This window comes from Schistocerca piceifrons, chromosome 9, assembly GCF_021461385.2.
Source record: "Schistocerca piceifrons isolate TAMUIC-IGC-003096 chromosome 9, iqSchPice1.1, whole genome shotgun sequence".
NCBI lineage: Eukaryota > Metazoa > Arthropoda > Insecta > Orthoptera > Acrididae > Schistocerca > Schistocerca piceifrons.
In genome coordinates, this window is record NC_060146.1 from 131,709,785 (window position 1) to 131,731,444 (window position 21,660).

The following is a 21,660-nucleotide window of genomic DNA, read 5'->3' on the forward strand; positions in this document are numbered from 1 at the left end:
GATTTTTTGATTCTTATCTATTAAGATAAAAATTTATTAGACTTGAAAATTTTTAAATTAGAATTTGGTTTTCTCGGATTATGCAATGAAATTTTTTCTTTGGGGAAAATTGTGAAATTAGATTCTTGGTTTTTTTTCTCTGGGTTCCTCATACTTTTCCAATCTCCTCCTGCCACTACAATTTTCACCCCCTACAGCTCCCTGTAGTACCATGGAAGCTATTCCATGATGTTTTGACACATGTCCAATCCTCCTTGTAGTGTCCTTGTGAGCACTGTCATGTCTTGTACCATAGGAATCAAGGGAGAGGTTGTTGTTTGGTGCCCGGTATCCTCTTCCTACAACAAAGCTACACACAGGCACTAACAAGAGTTCTTTATTTACATACACAGGAAGCCACTTAACTTGTAGAGTACATGTGCTGTGGCACAAGCTCTTCACAAATAGTTAACGTTAGTTCAATGCTGGTGAAGTACAAGCCCAATATGAAATGAATGACGCCAAACTAGAATGCGAGTTAGTGCGCCAATGACCGAGCGTCTGCGCTAGCGACGGAGACTGAGGCTGAAACTGAGCCCTCCAGTCCGTGGTGACGATCTAAATACCTGCAGTCGAAAGGACGTTGGCAGCGTACTGCTTACGAATCTGTCTCTGTCCTCTCTCCTGATAGACGCGCTTGATCCAGCGCCTACTATCGATCTTCTTGCTACATCTTTGCCAATCGGTGTGCTAACGACAGCTTACGCCAACACAGTCCTGTCACTTCTTCTTATCAGTGTTTTCCATACTTTTCTTTCTTCGCCGATTCTGTGGAGGACCTTTCTCCTCAAACCTGCTAATGCAGAGCTCTGGGCATTCGCCAAGTGTCTATTTGTTGTGGACAACATGGCAGTCGTTGTACACTTCACACGGTTGTGTTGCATAGCTCTTTTGAGCTATATTGTTCATCAAATTTGTATTGTGACAAGCACAGTAAACTCTCCACCGCCGATTCTTTAAAGACTACAAGTGGCATGAAGAAAATAGCTTCAAACGTCAGACTACTTCCCAAATAAGTTGTTGTGTCAGGTTAAAAGTGTAGCACAGAAAATGTTTAGAAAACGTGCGAAATTATGTTTCAACTTTCATCAAGTCGCTTAGTGCTCTCATATAAGACAACAAGTGTCTGGCGCAGTTGTTAGGTCGGTTACTGCTAATACAATCGCAGGTTATCAAGATTTAAGTGAGTTTGAACGTAGAAAAAAATCCTGGAAGAACAGAACCAACGACGACTGAAGAGAATCGCTCAACGTGACAGAACTGCAACCCTTCGAAAATTGCTGAAGATTTCAATGCTGGGCGACAAACTAGTGTCAGCGAGCGAACCATTCAGCGGAACCTCATCGACATGGACTTTCGGGGCCGAAGGCCCAGTCGTGTATCCTTGATGACTGCAAGACACAAAGTTTTATGACTCGCGTGGGCCCGTCGGCAGTGAGATTGGACTATTGATGGCTGGAAACCGGTTGCCTGGTCGGACGAGTCTCGTTTCAAATTCTATCGAGTGGATGGACGTGTACGTGTATGGACAACCTCATGAATGCAGTATGCATGTGAGCAATTTGAGACAAAACTTTATTTAACATTTTGCGTGTATTTTGATACATACATTACACCTACAAAGTGTATACAGTTACTTTTCGATCACCCTGTGTATGCGTGGTATATATTTATAGAGTGCGGTGTATATACAGTACTGGCCATTAAAATTGCTACACCACGAAGATGACGTGTTACAGATGTGAAATTTAGCCGACAGGAAGGAGATGCTGTGATATGCAAATGATTAGCTTTTCAGAGCATTTACACAAGGTTGGCGCCGGTGGCGACACCTACAACGTGCTGACATGAGGAAAGTTTCCAACCGATTTCTCATACACAAACAGCAGTTGACCGGCGTTGCCTGGTGAAACGTTGTTGTGATGCCTCGCGTAAGGAGGAGAAATGCGTACTATCACGTTTCCGACTTTGATAAAGGTCGGATTGTAGCCTATCGCGGTTACGGTTTATCGTATCGCAACATTGCTACTCGCGTTGGTCGAGATCCAATGACTGTTAGCAGAATATGGAATCGGTGGGTTCAGGAGGGTAATACGGAACGCCATGCTGGATCCCAACGGCCTCGTATCACTAGCAGTCGATATGACAGGCATCTTATCCGCATGGCTGTAACGGATCGTGCAGCCACGTCTCGATCCCTGAGTCAACAGATAGGGAGGTTTGCAAGACAACAACCATCTGCACGAACAGTTCGACGACGTTTGTAGCAGCATGGACTGTCAGCTCGGAGACCATGGCTGCGGTTACCCTTCACGCTGCATCACAGACAGGAGCGCCTGCGATGGTGTACTCTGCGCCGAACCTGGGTGCACGAATGACAAAACGTCATTTTTTCGGATGAATCTAGGTTCTGTTTACACCACCATGATGGACGCATCCGTGTTTGGCGACATCGCGGTGAACGCACTTGGAAGCGTGTATTCGTCATCGCCATACTGCGTATCACCTGGCGTGATGGTATGGGGTGCCATTGGTTACATGTCTCGGTCACCTCTTGTTCGCATTGTCGGCACTTTGAATAGTGGACGTCACATTTCAGATGTGTTACGACCCGTGGCTCTACCCTTCATTCGATCCCTGCGAAACCCCACATTTCAGCAGGACGATGCACGACCGCATGTTGCAGGTCCTGTACGGGCGTTTCTGGATAAAGAAAATGTTCGACTGCTGCCCTGTCCAGCACATTCTCCAGATCTCTCACCAATTTAAAACGTCTGGTCAATGGTGGCCGAGCAACTGCCTCGTCACAATGCGCCAGTCACTACTCTTGATGAACTATGGTATCGTGTTGAAGCTGCATGAGCAGCTGTACCTGTACACGCCATCCGAGCTCTGACGCAATGCCCAGGCGTATCAAGGCCGTTATTACGTTCAGAGGTGGTTGTTCTGGGTACTGATTTCTCAGGATCTATGCACCCAAATTGCGTGAAAATGTAATCACATGTCAGCCCTAGAATAATATATTTGTCCAATGAATACCCGTTTATCATCTGCATTTCTTCCTGGTGTAGCAATTTTAATGGCCAGTAGTGTAATAATGAAATAAATTAAAACGTTGTGCCTAATTTTGAACTTTTTCTCCATTTACAGCGAAAGTGTAAGGAATAATTTTTTCCCCTTTTTTTGGAGGGAGGGCGGGGGGTTAAATTATGTTTGAAGTTTGTTGGAAGCCTCTAAGTACCGCCATTGTCAAATACTTGATGAATATAATCTGAGTAATTTCCGCACAGTGAGTTATTCTTCCGCACGTTGCACAGCAACGCCTCGGTAGCTCCGGCGTCAGCGCAGAAACCTGTAAGCGAAGAGGCCCAATTCGATTCCCGATCGGGTCGGAGATTTTCTACGCTCGTGGACTGGGTGTTGTGTTATCCTTACATTTGTATCATCGAAACTGACATGAAAATCGTCTCCAACACACTGGCGTATTATTTTTTCGTTGTTGAGGTACCTGAATATCCCAGAGCCAGTGAATTGAAAAAAGAAAAAAGTTATAGAGGATGAGGCAGCTAATACAGGGTACCTCAAATCCCAAATATATCCCGAATGAATGACTGTATCGAGGTTTCGACATGTTATAATCGACTTTATGGTGAATTTTCTGGGATTCACAAGTAATTTTTATCGTTTGTAGTTGCCAAATTGCGACACCGACTTTGTTTCTTTCTAATGAAATTATACGCCTTTTTCTAGGGGTTTTGACTGAAGCTTCTAAGAGTTCTTCAATTACGTATCATGTATGGGACGATCAAATAGTATCAAAATAACAGCACCGCAAACCAGTGTCCCGACGTCAGGAGAAAACGTCTGCGCTGTTATGCAAAGGTACTGTCTTTATCACCACGGCTGTCGTACCAAGTGCTCAAAATGTTGACCCTGAGCATTGCTACACGCTGTAAAGTGATTCTGGAGAAACAGTACTGCACTTCGAATTTCATCTGGAGTTAAGTACAGGTGTTTGTTACAAGGCATTTCATGCCTGCCATTAGTCGTCGGAGTTTCCTAATACGCCGCTTATTTTAATTTCGCCAAAGGTAAAAACACAGAACCGTTGAGTCCGATGATCGTTCAGGCCAATTTGCGTTTGTTAAACGGCCGTTTCAATGCTCTCCAAATGTTCTCTTAAGGGGATCAGTCTTTAGATGCGCAGAATGGAAGGTGCCACAATGCGTTATGTCCAGTGGGATGTCTTGCAATAACTGCGGTCATACGCATACTTGACGGTATTTAGATTCCCATCAATAAAACAGGAACCAATAACGGCGTCTTGAAAAACACGCACAAAACATTGATAAATCAATAGCGTTGTTTTTATCCACTTCTTTGAGTCAGCGTGGATTTTCAGCTGACGATTAGATCCAATTGCGAAGATTGACTTGCCTCCGGTTTGTAAACGACGCTTCTACCTTGAATAAAATTTTGCACATATATTGTTGCACTTTTGTATATAACATTTGGAAAACTGTAACCAATTTTGCAAGTCATTCCCATGAACCTGTAGATGCAGAAAAATGCGAAGAGCATGAAATGTAATGGAATGTAGTGTTCGCAGAGAACTCGTTTGATTGATCCTTCTTGTACTTTCGAGACGCCTCTTAGTGACATTTGCATTGTGTGCTACTGCAGCTAAAATGTTAGTTTCAATCGTTTTATCAGTTGTTTTTCTTTTTCGTCGGCGTATTTTATTCCCCACATTTCCAGTTTCTAGACCTTTGTTTATAATGGTTGTAAAGGCAGATCGTGAATATTGCGCACGGTCTGGACAACCGCACCCCTGTTCTAGAAGTTTGGATACATCCGCCGTAAGGAACATTCACATATTCGACTGTCGTATGCACTGAAAATGTCTCAATAGCTTTACGAACAAGTTATCTGATTATCACAACACCAGAACATAGACATCGGCTTCAAATGCAAAGGTAAACACAAGAACGATTCCTAAGGTTTTGCCTAGTGGGGCAGACTTTTTTGGAAACTCTTCTCCAAAAGACGGGACACTGGTTTGCGGCGCTGTTAACTTGATGCTATTAGATCAAGACGTATACATGTTATGTCCTTGGAGTTATCTTAGAGCCTTCTTGCAAAAGTCATAGAAAAAGTATATAGATCCATTATAGAGGGAAAAAAAGGGTGTCAGTGTCGTGACTCGGCGACTGTAAACAATACCATTTACTTGAAGACGCCAGGAATTTCGCCATTTTGTCCGCTATAAATTGGCTAAAACCACGCTCCAACATATTTATTACTTCTGGATGTCTTACCAGCCTCACATCGTATACATAGTTTCTAACTGCAATACTTGCCTTACTGTGTTAAACTTTTAACGTAAGATTATACCTCTTAATGAGTACTTTATGGCAATGTTTTAAATTTGTCAATAATGACGCGAGACAGAAGATCAGATTTTTGATGGCCCACGGATCGTGCAGCGTGAACAGTGTTAGACTCTTTGCAATACGGGTCGTCACAGCAGGAATGGTTAATATCCATGGATATGACAGAAACGATCATTCGAAGCAAAAAAGTCCACTTAACACTGGCTCTAATGTGCATACCCCAAGAGCAACGAATATTTCTTCACCTCCATAACTGTGAAAAAAATCTCTTCTACTGAATAAGTGCTCATAGCTCTTAAGTCCCACGTTTTACGAGGAGCATTCAATAAGTAATTCAACGCATTTTCTTCTGAAAGCTTGTTGGTTTTATTCGGGATTCGAATACACCACATTATCCCCCACTCTTTTGGCTACAAAAGCCTATTTTTCAACATTATCTCCATCCAGTGCGACAGCCAGTATCCCCGCAAGGTACCAGTCTAGTCGTCGAAGTCGGAGACAACATCTTGCCGCACCAGTGAACTCCCATCATCCACGTGCTGCACCCTGCGTAGTGCAACCCTCATTGGGCCATACAGATGGAAGTCGGAAGGTGCGAGATCCGGGCTGTAGGGCGGATGAGCAAGAACAGCCCAATGAAGTTTTACGAGCTCCTCTCGGGTGTGCACACTTGTATGAGACCATGCGTTGTCATGGAGCAGAAGCTCGTTTACCTTTTTGTGGCGACAAACACACTGTAGTCGTTTCTACAACTTCCTGAGGACAGCACATCGCACTTCATAGTTGATCGTTGCACCATGAGCGAGGACATCAGAATAGCCCCTTCAGTGTCGTCGCCACAACTTTATCGGCTGAGGGTGCGGCTTTGAACATTTTCTTCGGAGGAGAGATGGTGTGACGTCACTCCATGGATTGCCGTTTTGTTTACAGTTTGAAGTGATGGATTCTTGTTTCGTAGTCAAAATCTACACAAATGGTCATTCGTTGCTCTTGACGGTCTTCTGTTAGGCGACGAAGAACGCAGCATACACACTCCTTTGAGTACGCCAACTTGTGGACCAGTGTGTCAGTATTACCAACAGAGATGTCCAGTTGTGCAGTGAACCGTTTGATTGTGATCCGTCGATCACCTAGAATGAGTGTGTCCACACGTTCCAACACTGGAGCTAAGTGCAGCCCATTGGCATGCTGGCGATGGGGCAGGTTCCCGGGACTTTGTTGGTATGATGACAGACGCCTCGCCCAAAGTCTCGCCGTGCTTTTTGTTCACTGCCAGATCACCATAGACACTCTGCAAGCGCCTATGAATATCTGCGATGCTGTTTCAGACAAAAGAAACTAAGTGACAGCTCTCTGCTTGGAACACACCTCCGTTACAGACGCCATAGCACTGTCACCTGTGGAAACTTCGTGAAATTGTGCAGGCTGAAGCGGGAATATTACACGATATCCCACAACAAATTACGCATTTTTACAACTGGAACTGGCCGAGAAAAAAGATGTGATGCACTACTTAATGAACGGCTTTTGTAGAGACCATGTTTATTAGACAATTATGGCTTGTTTTGGTCCATACCACCTTCTCCCAAAATATGGAAAGCAAAGAGAACGCAGTAGAAGAGAAATGTTTCACAGTATCGAAGATGAAGTAGCACTCATAGCTCTTAGGATATCCATCTTAGAGCCTAGACGGTTTTACTGCGAATGATCGTTCCTGCCATGCTATCGAGCATTCCCCCTGTAGCACCCTTGCAGATTATATAAATTTTATTACCACAGTGGTTTCGTGACACCTAGCCATCTTTTGTAAGGCCGTTAGAAACTGTGACCTGATAAGACCTTGGCCTCAAGACGCGCTCTGCCGGAGCAGGCGCCGGTGACCGTTGAGATGCAACAAGGTCAGCAAGGTCTATCTTTCTCTTTTTTTTAACTGGCGTACCAGAACCGGTTGGGAATAAGGATTTCGCTGAACCGTGGTACTTCCTAGACGCTTGCGGAAGGGACAGGGACTGGATAAACTCGGTGGTGGGGGTAATGTGAGTGCGTCAGTACGGTTCGGCCTCGAGGAGTTGCACGTCAGTCGCAGGTGGAGAGTGCGGACGAGCTGGCACGTGAGTACAAGACCGCCGCCGCAGCTGCCTACAGCGCACTGTTGCAGGGGTGGCTGAACTCTGACTTCCCGATATCGATGATTACTGAGAATGCTACTTTGCCGTAACTGGTATTCTTAGAAGCGATTTGTCACTGTATCAAATAACGTCCTACGGATTTAAAACTTGTATCCCTCCGCACTCCACCACCGTCAAAAATGTTCCTTCTGTTATTCAGCATCGTGGTCGTTACACTGTGACTAGTCACAAGTAACAACTCAGGGATGGGAAAAACCGACCGGTTAGAACGGAAATCGCTGTTTTAGTTCTGAAAAAGGGTATTTTTTGGTACTTATTTATTCCCAGTTATAAGAGCTTTTTTTATTTTTTACTAATAACTGACTAAAAAACCGATATATCAATTAGCTATAGCAGCAGTGCTAAAATCTTTCGTTTCTAGATGTACCTTTTTTAACAAAGGAGTAACTTTTATTCGTAAAATATGCACTAGTTTGAAAAATTGCTTTGTTATAGAAAATGGGGAAAAGCGATGTGCTATTTTAATAGCAATGCCGACAGAAAAAAAACAATTAATGGATGGCGTAAGAATTGCTACGGTGTTGCTGAAACAAGTGTTCCTGTTCCCTTGTGAAGTGGCTTAAGGTTTGCGTGTACGTGTCACGTGCAAGATTTGCGCCCACCTGGTTCTATACGATACTTTCTCGCTGTCGTCGCCGGGCATCCGTTATACCGCAGATCGACACCAAGCCTAGTCTGGATATATTTTTAGGAAGAGATGTAGCGGTGAAGTACAATCCTTCATTTGCTTTAAAGCCTTAAAGATTTGTCTGCCATTTATATGAAATAATATCAGTGGAAGGAAATTATGGTAACAGTAATAAATTAAAAACTTCACAATAATTCATTCGCGGTAGGCAATAAAAATAGAAAGTAGCTGATCTGCTGTCTGTGTCTACATAGTGTGCCTTTATTTGATTACAGTCCTTGATATGGACAAATTAACACGAAAAATAGAGATCTTCAACCTCAGTATTCATTCTTTAGCACTGACTATTCATAATGCCCAAATAGTGGTTTGATAACCGATTACAAGATGATTTTTAGGACAGTTTAAAAAATAGAATCAGTTCAAGAATACAGTTTTTAGTGATATTCGACCACTTATCACTTTCCTATTTAATTTAATTAATATATGTGTCTTGTAGCTGAGCTAAAATTTTTCAGCCGTTCTTCGATTCATACGTTGATTACAAAAGTTGATAAGAATAAAAAACCGTTAATCGGTTATTTCAGAAATCAGTACTTTGAGCCGTTTTAACAGTAATGTTAATCTGAGGTGGAAAAAAGTGATATAACGGAAAACCGGTTGTTTCAGCGATAACCACCATCTCTCCGGCAACTAACAAGCGCTGGGGAAGTGAACTGTGACGGTACAACAGAAGTGCCACGTTCTCGTCTGTACAGTAAGCAAACTGATTATTTGAGCAGTGCGTCACTGAACTCAGATCGTGATTTGGAAGAGATGATAAATAAATGCAAATGTGTGCGAATAAAGCAAATTTCGTTCTGTCCCCGTTAAAGCCGCCTCATAACCCAAAAATTTCTGTCCTGTAGTTCTTGACAAAGACTTTGTTACGCGCTTGAAGGCTGATGATATGTAAATGATAAGAGTGGGGAGTACGTAAAAGCCAGTTAAAAGCTGTCATCGTTTAAGTGCATTACTTGAAGATACACAAGAAGCTTAACTGTGTTTTTCAGTGCTGAAAAAAATATCCGTTGTGTAGACACTCGAGAAGCTCATCTAGTGGGTCCTCACTAGATATGTATGCATAAAACGCATGAAATTACACGTCGAAGCTTGTGTGTTATTTAATATACACTGAGGAGCCAAAGAAACTGGTACACCTGCCTAATATCGTGTACGGCCCCCGCAAACACGCAAAAGTGGCGCAACACGACGTGCATGGACTCGACTAGTGTCTGAAGTAGTGCTGGACTGGAGGACTGTCCATAAATCTATAAGAGTACGAGGGGATGGGAGATCTCTTCTTAACAGCACGTTGCACCATCTTGCACTGTGAAACTGAAGGTCTGCTACATTGGACAATTTCATAGTTGCAAGTGAACTGAGTTTCTTTAATGTACTAACAGTGTTACCTGTCTCGAAAAAGGAAAATTTGTTTTAGTTTCCAATAGTTTCTACACTGTCCAGTCATATCAAAGGGACCAGCACCTATGTTCGACATCAACGTGCAGTAACCACTCACAGACTGCAGGTGGCAACGCTAGAGGCAGAGGGTATGTAGAGCGTGTCGGAAATGTGTACAGGCAAAGAAACGTGCATCTGTTGAGCAACTGTCCACCCATATGAACCAAGGGGCTACCAACAACTGTTAAGCGAATGTTACGCTGCATACGACTCCGCACCAGGCATCCGGCTCATGCACGCCTGCTGACTGCTGTTCATTGGCGACGAGGGCTGGAATTTGCACGCCAGTACGGCAAATGGACGACCACCGAGACATAAATGGAAATGACCGTTTGGCGTCGTTGGCCGAGAGGCCCCTTGCGGGGTAGATCCGGCCGCCTTGGTGCAGGTCTTATTACATTCGACGCCACATTGGGCGACCTGCGTGCCGGATGGGAATGAAATGATGATGGAGACAGCACAACACCCATGCCCTGAGCGGAAAAAATCTCCGACCCAGCCGGGAATCGAACCCGGGCCCGTAGGACGGCTATCCGTCACGCTGACCACTTTTTTTAAAATCTCATTTTGTTCGCTTTGGTCGTTGCATCTGCTCGGTGCGGACGTCGTACGACATCCGTTTAAGTCCGTTGTTGATCGATTAACTCAGTTTTTCTTTTTTTTTGTTTTTTTTTGTTTTGTTACGGAGGGCAGCTAACCCTCTGGCCGAACACGCTGAGCTACTGTTCCGGTTCCACTCAGCTATCGGGGCGGACCATCGAGAGGTGACGGGCGGCCTTTTCAGCTGAATCACGTTTTATGCTCCATCGATCGGATGTCCATTGGCGTGTACGGCGTGAAACGTCTGAATGCAAACACCCTGCAACACTCATCGGAAGCGTTTCAAAAAGCTGATAAAATGCTCTTGACGGCTTTTTAAGAGACAGTCTCCGCTCCTTCCGATCTGATCACGTAAGCGTAAAAAAGTTGTGGAATGATTTTAAACAGATAGCATCGACAGCAACTGAGAGATATATACCACATAAATTAATAAGTGATGATACTGATCCTCGTACACAAAACGGGTAAGGTCGCTGTTGCAGAAGCAACGACAAAAGAATGCCAAATTTAAAAGAACGCAATTTCCCAAGATTGGCAAAGTTTTGCAGATGTTCAAAATATAGCGAGATGTTTTTAATAATTTCCACACCGAAACTATGTCTCGGAATCTGGCAGAAAACCGAAAGAGATTCTGGTTATACATAAAGCACACCAGTGGCAAGACACAATCAATACCTTCACTGCGCGATAACAACGGTGAAGTCGTCACTGATGACAGTGCCACTAAAGCAGGTTTATTAAACACGGCTATCCGAAACTACTCCGTCAAAGAAGACGGAGTAAATATTCCTGAATTCCAGTCAAGAACAACTGCAAAGATGAGAAAAATAGAAGTAGATATCCTCGGGTCCGCAGCTCGTGGTCGTGCGGTAGCGTTCTCGCTTCCCACGCCCGGGTTCCCGGGTTCGATTCCCGGCGGGGTCAGGGATTTTCTCTGCCTCGTGATGACTGGGTGTTGTGTGATATCCTTAGGTTAGTTAGGTTTAAGTAGTTCTAAGTTCTAGGGGACTGATGACCATAGCTGTTAAGTCCCATAGTGTTCAGAGCCATTTGAACCATTTTTGAGATATCCTCGGTGTAGCAAAGCAGCTTCAATCACTTAATAAAGGCAAGGCCTCCGGTCCAGATTGTATACCAGTCACATTAGAGTATGATGATAAAATAGCTCAATATTTAGCTATTACATACAACCACTCGCTCACAGAAAGATCCGTACCTAAAGACTGGAAAATTGCTCAAGTCACACCAATACCCAAAAAAAAATGGTTCAAATGGCTCTGAGCACTATGCGACTTAACTTCTGAGGTCATCAGTCGCCTAGAATTTAGAACTAACTAAAAACTAACCTAAGGACATCACACACATCCATGCCCGAGGCAGGATTCAAACCTGCGACCGTAGCAGTCCCGCGGTTCCGGACTGCGCGCCTAGAACCACTAGCCCACCGCGGCCGGCCACCAATACCCACAAAGGGAAATAGGAGTAATCCGCTGAATTACAGGCCCGTATCACTAACGTCGATTTGCAGTAGGGTATTGGAACATTATGAATTACCTCGAAGAAAACGATTTATTGACACATAGCACGGATTCAGAAATCATCGTGCTTGTGTAACACAACTAGCTCTTTATACTCACGAAGTAAAGAGTGCTATGGACAGGGGATGTAAAACTGATTCCATATTTCTAGGTTTACAGAAGGCTTTCGACATCGTTCCTCACAACCGTCTTCTAACCAAACTGCGTACCTATGGAATATCGTCTCAGTTGTTCATAGTAATAAACGGAAAGTCATCGAGTAAAACTGAAGTAATATCCGGCGTTCCCCAAGGAAGTGTTATAAGCCCTCTATTGTTCCTCATCTATATTAACGACATAGAAGACAATCTGAGTATTCCTACTAGATTGTTTGCAAATGATACTGTCGTTTACCAAGTCAACAGATGACAAAAAGGAATTGCAAAGTGATTTAGATAAGATATCCGTATGGTGCTAAAAGATGCAGTTGACCCTGAATAAAGAAATAGTGTGATTACATGACTACTAAAAGAAATCCGCTACGTTTCGATTACGCGATAAGTCACACAAATTTGAAGGCTGTAAATTAAGCTAAATACTTAGGAGTTACAATTACAAATAACCTAAATTGGAACGATCACATAGATGAAATTGTGGGTAGAGCAAACCAAAGACTGCGATTCATTGGCAGAACACTTAGAAGGTGCAACAGGTCTACTAATAAGACTGTTTACACCACACTTGTTCGACCTGTTCCGGAGTACTGCTGTGCGGTGTGGGATCCGCGTCAGGTGGGACTGACGGATGACATCGAAAAAGTTCAAAAAAGGGCGGCTCGTTTTGTACTATCGCGGAATAGGGGAGATAGTGCTACAGACATGGTACGTGCATTGGAGTGGCAATCATTAAAACAAAGGTGTTTTTCGTTGCGACGGGATCTTCTCATAAAAATTCAATCACCAGTTTTCTCCTCCGGTTGCGAAAACATTCAGTTGGCACCCACCTACATAGGGAGAAATGATCATCAAGATAAAAGAAGAGAAATCAGGGCTCTCACAGAAAAATTTAAGTGCCTTTTCCTGCACGCCATTGCAGAGTTGAACGGTAGAGAGACAGCTTGAAGCCGGCCAGGGGTGGCCGAGCGGTTCTAGGCGTTACAGTCTGGAACCGCGCGACCGCTACAGTCGCAGGTTCGAATCCTGCCTCGGGCATGGATGTGTGTGATGTCCTTAGGTTAGTTAGGTTTAAGTAGTTCTAAGTTCTAGGGGACTGATGACCTCAGAAGTTAAGTCCCATAGTGCACAGAGCCATTTCGACAGCTTGAAGGTGGTTCATTGAACCCTCTGCCAAGCACTTTACTGCGAATAACACAGTAATCACGGAGATGTAGAGGTAGGGAGAGTCATGGTCTGGGAAATGTTTCCGTGGCATTCCCTGGAAAGCAGAATGGACCAACACAAGCATGCATCTACCCTTGGGGACCACATCATGCAGTTTGTTTCTCATAGCCGTGATAGCGTCTACCAGCATGACAATGCAACACCGTGTCATCTGCTCTTCCGTCATTCTATGCAGCACCCAGATACAACAAAGTTTTTTTTAACATTATGAGACTTAACTGCAAAGGTCATCAGTCCCTAAGCTTACACACTACTTAACCGAAATTATCCTAAGGACAAACACACACACCCATGCCCGAGGGAGGACTCGAACCTCCGCCGGGACCAGCCGCACAGTCCATGACTGCAGCGCCTCAGACCGCTCTGCTAATCCCGGGCGGCAAAGTTTCTTTAGTTGCAAATGAATATAGAGAATCGAATTGCTGGTGCATTTAGCCCTAAGGTATCCTCTGTCTGCTTATAGATCACTCGGCTGTCTTCGTCTAGTATTTTTCTTACAGCAATAATGTTCTCCTCCGTAACTGATGATCGTCGCCTTCTCGTCCTCTCAGCGTCCTCCAGAGTGAAATTTCCTCTTTCGAATTCTGTGCAGCACCTCAATATAGTTATACGACGTGGACACACGTCACGGAGTGCAAGAGTCATTCCTTCGAAGCACAACTCTACACACATCAAAACAAGTTTTGCATCACCTCGATTACGAGAGTTGCGGAACCTGTACAGAAAATTGGAATAGAGATCAACATAAAAATCATTTCCGCGCTTTTTATTGCTCATGAAAACCACACATTGCACGTTGTGCCACCATACAGCGAGACCTTCAAAGGTGGCGGCCCAGATAGCTGTACACACCGGTACCTCTAATACCCAGTAGCATGTCCTCTTGCATTGATGCATACCTATATTCGTCGTGGCGTACTATCCATAAGTTCGTCAAGGCACTATTGGTCCAGATTGTCCCACTCCTCAACGGCGATTCGGCGTAGATTCCTCAGAGTGGTTGGTGTGTCACGTCGTCCATGAACAGTCCTCTTCAATCTATCCCAGGCATGTTCGATAGGCTTCATGTCCGGAGTACATGCTGGCCACTCTAGTCGAGCGATGTCGTTATCCTGCACGATGGGGGCGTGAATTGTCGTCCATGAAGACGAATGCCTCGCCAAAATGTTGCCGATATGGTTGGAGGATGGTATTCACGTATCGTACAGCCGTTACGGAAATTCCATGACCACCAGAGGCGTACGTCAGCCCCACAGAATGCTACTCTCAAACATCACGAAACCTCCACCTTGCCGCACTCGCTGTACAGTGTGTCTAAGGCGTTCAGCCTGATCGGGTTGCCGCCAAACACGTCTCCGACGATTGTCTGGTTGAAGGCATGTGCGAAACCCATCGGTGAAGAGAACGTGGAGCCAGTTCTGAGCGGTCCATTCGGCATGTTGTTGGGCCCATCTATACCACGCTGCATGCTATCGTGGTTGCAAAGATGAACCTCGCCATGGACGTCGGGAGTGATACTGCGCATCATGCAGCCTATTGCGCACAGTTTTTGTCGGAACACGACGTCATGTGGCTGCACGAAAAGCATTATTCAACATGGTGGCGTTGCTGTCAGGGTTCCTCCGAGCCATAGTCCGTAGGTAGCGGTCATCCACTGCAGTAGTAGCCGTTGGGCGGACTGAGCGAGGCATGTCATCGACAGTTCCTGTCTCTCTGTATCTCCTCCATGTCTGAAAAACACCACACTCCGAGACTTCCCTTGTAGAGAGCCCTTCTCGCACGAAGTAACAATGCGGACGCGATCGAACCGCGGTATTGACAGTCTAGACATGGTTGAACTACAGACAACACGAGCCGTGTACCTTCTTCCTGGTGGAATGACTGGAACTGATCGGCTGTCGGACCCCCTCCGTCTAATAGGCGCTGCTCATGCTTGGTTGTTTACATCTTTTGGCGGGTTTAGTGACACATCTGAACAGCAAAGGGACTGTGTCTGCGATAAATCCACAGTCAACGTCTATCTTCAGGAGTTCTGGGAACTGGGGTGATGCAAAACTTTTTTTGATGTGTGTATATCAGTCATGTTCCTTTCAGAATATGCCTATATAATAGCTCCATACTTGGCAATCATATACAACCGCTCGCTCGTAGAAAGATTCGTACTGTATTGCTGCACAGGTCACAACAATACCAAAGAAAGAAAGCAGAAATAATCCGCTGAATTACAAACCCATATCAATAACATCGATTTTCAGTAGTATTGTGGGAAATATACTGTGATCGAATATTATGAATCACCTCGAAGAAAACTATTTATTGGGAAATAGCTAACTCGGATTCAGAAAACATCGTTCTTGTGAATCACAACTACCTCTTTATTCATGCGAAGTGTTAAGTGCTACCGACTTAGCATTTCAAATGTATTCCGTATTTCCAGATTTCCAGGAGGATATTGGCACTGTACCTTACTAGCCGATTGTAAACAAATTGCATGCTTATGAAATATCGTCTCATTTATGCGACTGGATTCGTGATTTCCTGTCACAGAGGTCACAGCTCGTAGGAACTGGTGGTAAATCATCGAGTGAAACAGAAGTTATATCTTGCATTTCGGAAGGAAGTGTTATAGGCCATACATAATCGATTTAGGTGACAATCTGAGCAGCCTCCTTCGTTTCTTTGGAGATGACGTTGTCATTTATCGTCTTATAATTCCGTCAGATGATCTAAACGATTTGCAATATGAAAAAAATGGTTGTAAGCACTATAGGAATTAACATCTGAGGTCATCAGTCCCCTAGACTTAGAACTACTTAAACCCAACTAACCTAAGGACATCACGCACATCCATGCCCGCGGCAGGATTCGAACCTGCGATCTTAGCAGCAGCGCGTTCCGGACGGAAGCGCCTAGAACCGCTCGGCCACAGCGTCCGGCTGCAAAATGATTTAGACAAGATATCCGTACGGTGAGAAAAGTAGCAATTGAATCTAAATAATGAGAAGTGTAAAGTCATCCAAATGAGTACTGAAAGGAATCCGCTAAATTTCGGTTACACGATAAATCACACAAATCAAAAGGCTGCAAATTTAACTAGATGCTTAGGGATTATAGTGACGAATAACTTAAATTGGCACGATGACACAGAAAATGTTGCGGCCAATGCGAAGCAAAGATAGCCATTTATTGGTAGAATATTGTCTTAGAATGTTACTTAAAATCCGTCTTGATTGCAAATTTTTTTTTTATTATTCATATGACCGGTTTCGGTTCATTCACAACCATCTTCAGATCTGTAAAAATAATGATACTAACTTACTATTTCACGGAAGCAAATCTTTTTCATCCTATCTAATCAACATCAAATGTACCAGAACGTACCTGATATTTCAGTTACAGGAGTAACCCGTCCAAATCCAGCAACTTTCACATGCTACGTCACATAAAATTGGTTGGCAGAGTGCACGTCATTTATATTAATTATAACACTGTTACCGACAGGTGGCGTCTGGTACATTTGTAACATTCCTTTTGCACATACTGTATTCAATAGATCTTCTTTTTTATATATTAAAAATGCTTAATTAAAATACACTCCTGGAAATGGAAAAAAGAACACATTGACACAGGTGTGTCGGACCCACCATACTTGCTCCGGACACTGCGAGAGGGCTGTACAAGCAATGATCACACGCACGGCACAGCGGACACACCAGGAACCGCGGTGTTGGCCGTCGAATGGCGCTAGCTGCGCAGCATTTGTGCACCGCCGCCATCAGTGTCAGCCAGTTTGCCGTGGCTACGGAGCTCCATCGCAGTCTTTAACACTGGTAGCATGCCGCGACAGCGTGGACGTGAACCGTATGTGCAGTTGACGGACTTTGAGCGAGGGCGTATAGTGGGCATGCGGGAGGCCGGGTGGACGTACCGCCGAATTACTCAACACGTGGGGCGTGAGGTCTCCACAGTACATCGATGTTGTCGCCTGTGGTCGGCGGAAGGTGCACGTGCCCGTCGACCTGGGACCGGACCGCAGCGACGCACGGTTGCACGCCAAGACCGTAGGATCCTACGCAGTGCCGTAGGGGATCGCACCGCCACTTCCCAGCAAATTAGGGACACTGTTGCTCCTGGGGTATCGGCGAGGACCATTCGCAACCGTCTCCATGAAGCTGGGCTACGGTCCCGCACACCGTTAGGCCGTCTTCCGCTCACGCCCCAATATCGTGCAGCCCGCCTCCAGTGGTGTCGCGACAGGCGTGAATGGAGGGACGAATGGAGACGTGTCGTCTTCAGCGATGAGAGTCGCTTCTGCCTTGGTGCCAATGATGGTCGTATGCGTGTTTGCGCCGTGCAGGTGGGCGCCACAATCAGGACTGCATACGACCGAGGCACACAGGGCCAACACCCGGCATCATGGTGTGGGGAGAGATCTCCTACACTGGCCGTACACCACTGGTGATCGTCGAGGGGACACTGAATAGTGCACGGTACATCCAAACCGTCATCGAACCCATCGTTCTACCATTCCTAGACCGGCAAGGGAACTTGCTGTTCCAACAGGACAATGCACGTCCGCATGTATCCCGTGCCACCCAACGTGTTCTAGAAGGTGTAAGTCAACTACCCTGGCCAGCAAGATCTCCGGATCTGTCCCCCATTGAGCATGTTTGGGACTGGATGAAGCGTCGTCTCACGCGGTCTGTACGTCCAGCATGAACGCTGGTCCAACTGAGGCGCCAGGTGGAAATGGCATGGCAATCCGTTCCACAGGACTACATCCAGCATCTCTACGATCGTCTCCATGGGAGAATAGCAGCCTGCATTGCTGCGAAAGGTGGATATACACTGTACTAGTGCCGACATTGTGCATGCTCTGTTGCCTGTGTCTATGTGCCTGTGGTTCTGTCAGTGTGATCATGTGATGTATCTGACCCCAGGAATGTGTCAATAAAGTTTCCCCTTCCTTGGACAATGAATTCACGGTGTTCTTATTTCAATTTCCACGAGTGTATGTAAATGTCAAGGTTAAAATCTGTACTTGTCAAAATTAAAAAACAGTAAAATTATCATTTTTATACGATCTAAAAAGCATAGGGCGATTTATGTATCTATAGTGCTGGTGTGAACTTGTTTTCCTCTACGGTCTGCTGTCATGGTTCCCGCCATTTCGGTGTTGTGCCGCGGGCAAGAGGGCCGCACAGGAGGGCCCCGTCAACGAGCCAGGCGTTGCACGCGTCTTCCGGCTTCTCCACCGCGCACCATCTCTCATCCCTCGGCCTGGATCTCCACACGCAACAGTTGTCATCTTAGTAGGTCGTCATAAATGCTAAAATAAGCGTTATGATTGAATTCGCTTGCCCGCGGCGATGGACAGCAGACGACTGAACGGACCGCGGCACAACACCGAAATGGCGGGAACCACAGAAGCAGACCGTAGAGGAAAACAAGTTCACACCAGCACCATAGATATATAAATCGCTCTATGCTTTTTATATCGTATAAAAATGATAATTTTACTGTTTTTTAATTTTGACAAGTACAGATTTTAACCCTGACATCTACATATTTTAATTAAGTATTTTTAATATAAAAAAAGAAGATCTATTGAATACAGTATGTGCAAAAGGAATGTAACCAATGTACCAGACGCCACCTGTCGGTAATAGTGTTATAATTAATATAAATGACGTGCACTCTGCCAACGAAATTTATGTTACGTAGCATGTGAAAGTTGCTGGATTTGGACGGGTTACTCCTGTAACTGAAATATCAGGTGCGTTCTGGTACATTTGATGTTGATTAGATAGGATGAAAAAGATTTGCTTCCGTGAAATAGTAAATTAGTATCATTATTTTTACAGATCTGAAGATGGTTCTGAATGAACCGAAACCGGTCATATGAATAATAAAAAAATTTGCAATCAAGACGGATTTTAAGTAACATTATAAAATCACTGATTGCTGTTATCCCATAAGACATTATGTCTGTTTTTGCAAAATATTGTCTTAGAAAATGTAACAGGTCTAGTAAGGAGACAACGTACACTAAGCTTGTCCGTCCTCTTCTGAAGTATTGCTGCGCAATGTGGGATCCGGATTAGATAGGATTGACGGATGAATCGTAAAAGTTCAAAGAAGGGCAGCTCATTTGTATTATCGCTAATTTTAGAGAGTGTCACGGATATGATGCACGAATTGGGGTGTCAATCATTAAAACGAAGGCGTTCTTCGCTGCGGTAAAACCTTCTCATGAAATTTCAATCCCCAACTTTGTCTTCAGAGCGTGAAAATATTTTGTTGGGTCCCACCTACACCTGGAGAAATGATCATCTTAATAGTATAAGAGAAATCAGAGCTCGCACGGAAAAAATTTTTGCGCACGTTTTTCCTGCGTGCTGATGGAGAGTGGAACGTTAGAGAAATAGCTTGAGGGTTGTTCGATGAACCCTCTCCCAGGCACTTAATTGTGAATTGCACGGTAATAATACAGATGTAGATACCTTCGTCTGTGGGCACAACTGATATCTTATGTTATACATTACTGAAAGTGCACACTGCCGTTCGCAGAGTTGTTACTACATGCATTCACAAAACTGAGAGTACGAAATGTGAAATAATTTGGGTGAAGGTCACGGTTAAAGCAGGCTCAGACATGGTAACTGGATGTCTCTATAGGCCCCCTGGCTCAGCAGCTGTTGTGGCTGAGCACCTGAAGGATAATTTGAAAAATATTTCGAGTAGATTTCCCCACCATGTTATAGTTCTGGGTGGAGATTTTAATTTGCCGGATATAGACTGGGAGACTCAAACGTTGATAACGGGTGGCAGGGACAAAGAATCCAGTGAAATTTTTTTAAGTGCTTTATCTGAAAACTACCTTGAGTTGTTAAACAGAGAACCGACTCGTGGCGATAACATATTAGACCTTCTGGTGACAAACAGACCCGAACTATTTGAAACAGCTGACGCAGAACAGGGAATCAGCGATCGTAAAGCAGTTAGTGCATCGATGATTTCAGCCGTAAATAGAAATATTAAAAAAGCTAGGAAGATTTTTCTGTTTAGCAAAAGTGACAAAAAGCAGATTACAGAGTACCTGACGGCTCAACACAAAAGTTTTGTCTCAAGTACAGATAGTGTTGAGGATCAGTGGACAAAGTTCAAAACCATCGTACAATATGCGTTGGATGAGTATGTGCCAAGCAATATCGTAAGAGATGGAAAAGAGCCACCATGGTACAACAACCGAGTTAGAAAACTGCTGCGGAAGCAAAGGTAACTTCACAGCAAACATAAACATAGCAAAAGCCTTGCAGACAAACAAAAATTACGCGAAGCGAAATGTGTGAGGAGGGCTATGCGAGAGGCGTTCAATGAATTCGAAAGTAAAGTTCTATATACTGACTTGGCAGAAAATCCTAAGAAATTTTGGTCTTATGTCAAAGCGGTAGGTGGATCAAAACAAAATGTCCAGACACTCTGTGACCAAAATGGTACTGAGACAGAGGATGACGGACTAAAGGCCGAAATACTAAATGTCTTTTTCCAAAGCTGTTTCACAGAGGAAGACTGCACTGTAGTTCCTTCTCTAGATTGTCGCACAGATGACAAAATGGTAGATATCGAAATAGACGACAGAGGGATAGAGAAACAATTAAAATCGCACAAAAGAGGAAAGGCCGCTGCACCTGATGGGATACCAGTTCGATTTTAGACAGAGTACGCAAAGGAACTTGCCCCGCTTCTTGCAGCGGTGTACCGTAGGTCTCTAGAAGAGCGTAGCGTTCCAAAGGATTGGAAAAGGGCACAGGTCATCCCCGTTTTCAAGAAGGGACGTCGAACAGATGTGCAGAACTATAGACCTATATCTCTAACGTCGATCAGTTGTAGAATTTTGGAACACATATTATGTTCGAGTATAATGACTTTTCTGGAGACTAGAAATCTAGTCTGTAGGAATCAGCATGGGTTTCGAAAAAGATGCTCGTGTGAAACCCAGCTCGCGCTATTCGTCCACGAGACTCAGAGAGCCATAGACACGGGTTCACAGGTAGATGCCGTTCGATACAGTTCCCCACAGTCGTTTAATGAACAAAGTAAGAGCATATGGACTATCAGACCAATTGTGTGATTGGATTGAAGAGTTCCTAGATAACAGAACGCAGCATGTCATTCTCAATGGAGGGAAGTCTTCCGAAGTACAGGGGAGTGTCATAGAACCGTTGCTATTCACAATATACATAAATGGCCTTGTGGATGACATCGGAAGTTCACTGAGGCTTTTTGCAGATGATGCTGTGGTGTATCGAGATGGAAAATTGTACTGAAATGCAGGAGGACCTGCAGCGAATTGACGCATGATGCAGGGAATGGCAATTGAATCTCAAT

The 21,660-nt window shown here is 44.5% G+C and overlaps 1 protein-coding gene across 1 annotated transcript in view; it reads left to right on the plus strand.

Annotated features, from left to right (window-relative positions):
• The first annotated feature begins 7,496 nt into the window (after nucleotides 1-7,496).
• The window catches only part of LOC124717069 (secretory phospholipase A2 receptor-like), a 111,916-nt gene continuing 97,752 nt past the window's right edge, over nucleotides 7,497-21,660 (plus strand). Inside the window, exon 1 of the mRNA XM_047243752.1 lies at nucleotides 7,497-7,543. The gene's annotated coding sequence lies outside the window, so the exon portion shown is untranslated. The remainder of the gene's footprint in view (nucleotides 7,544-21,660) is intronic.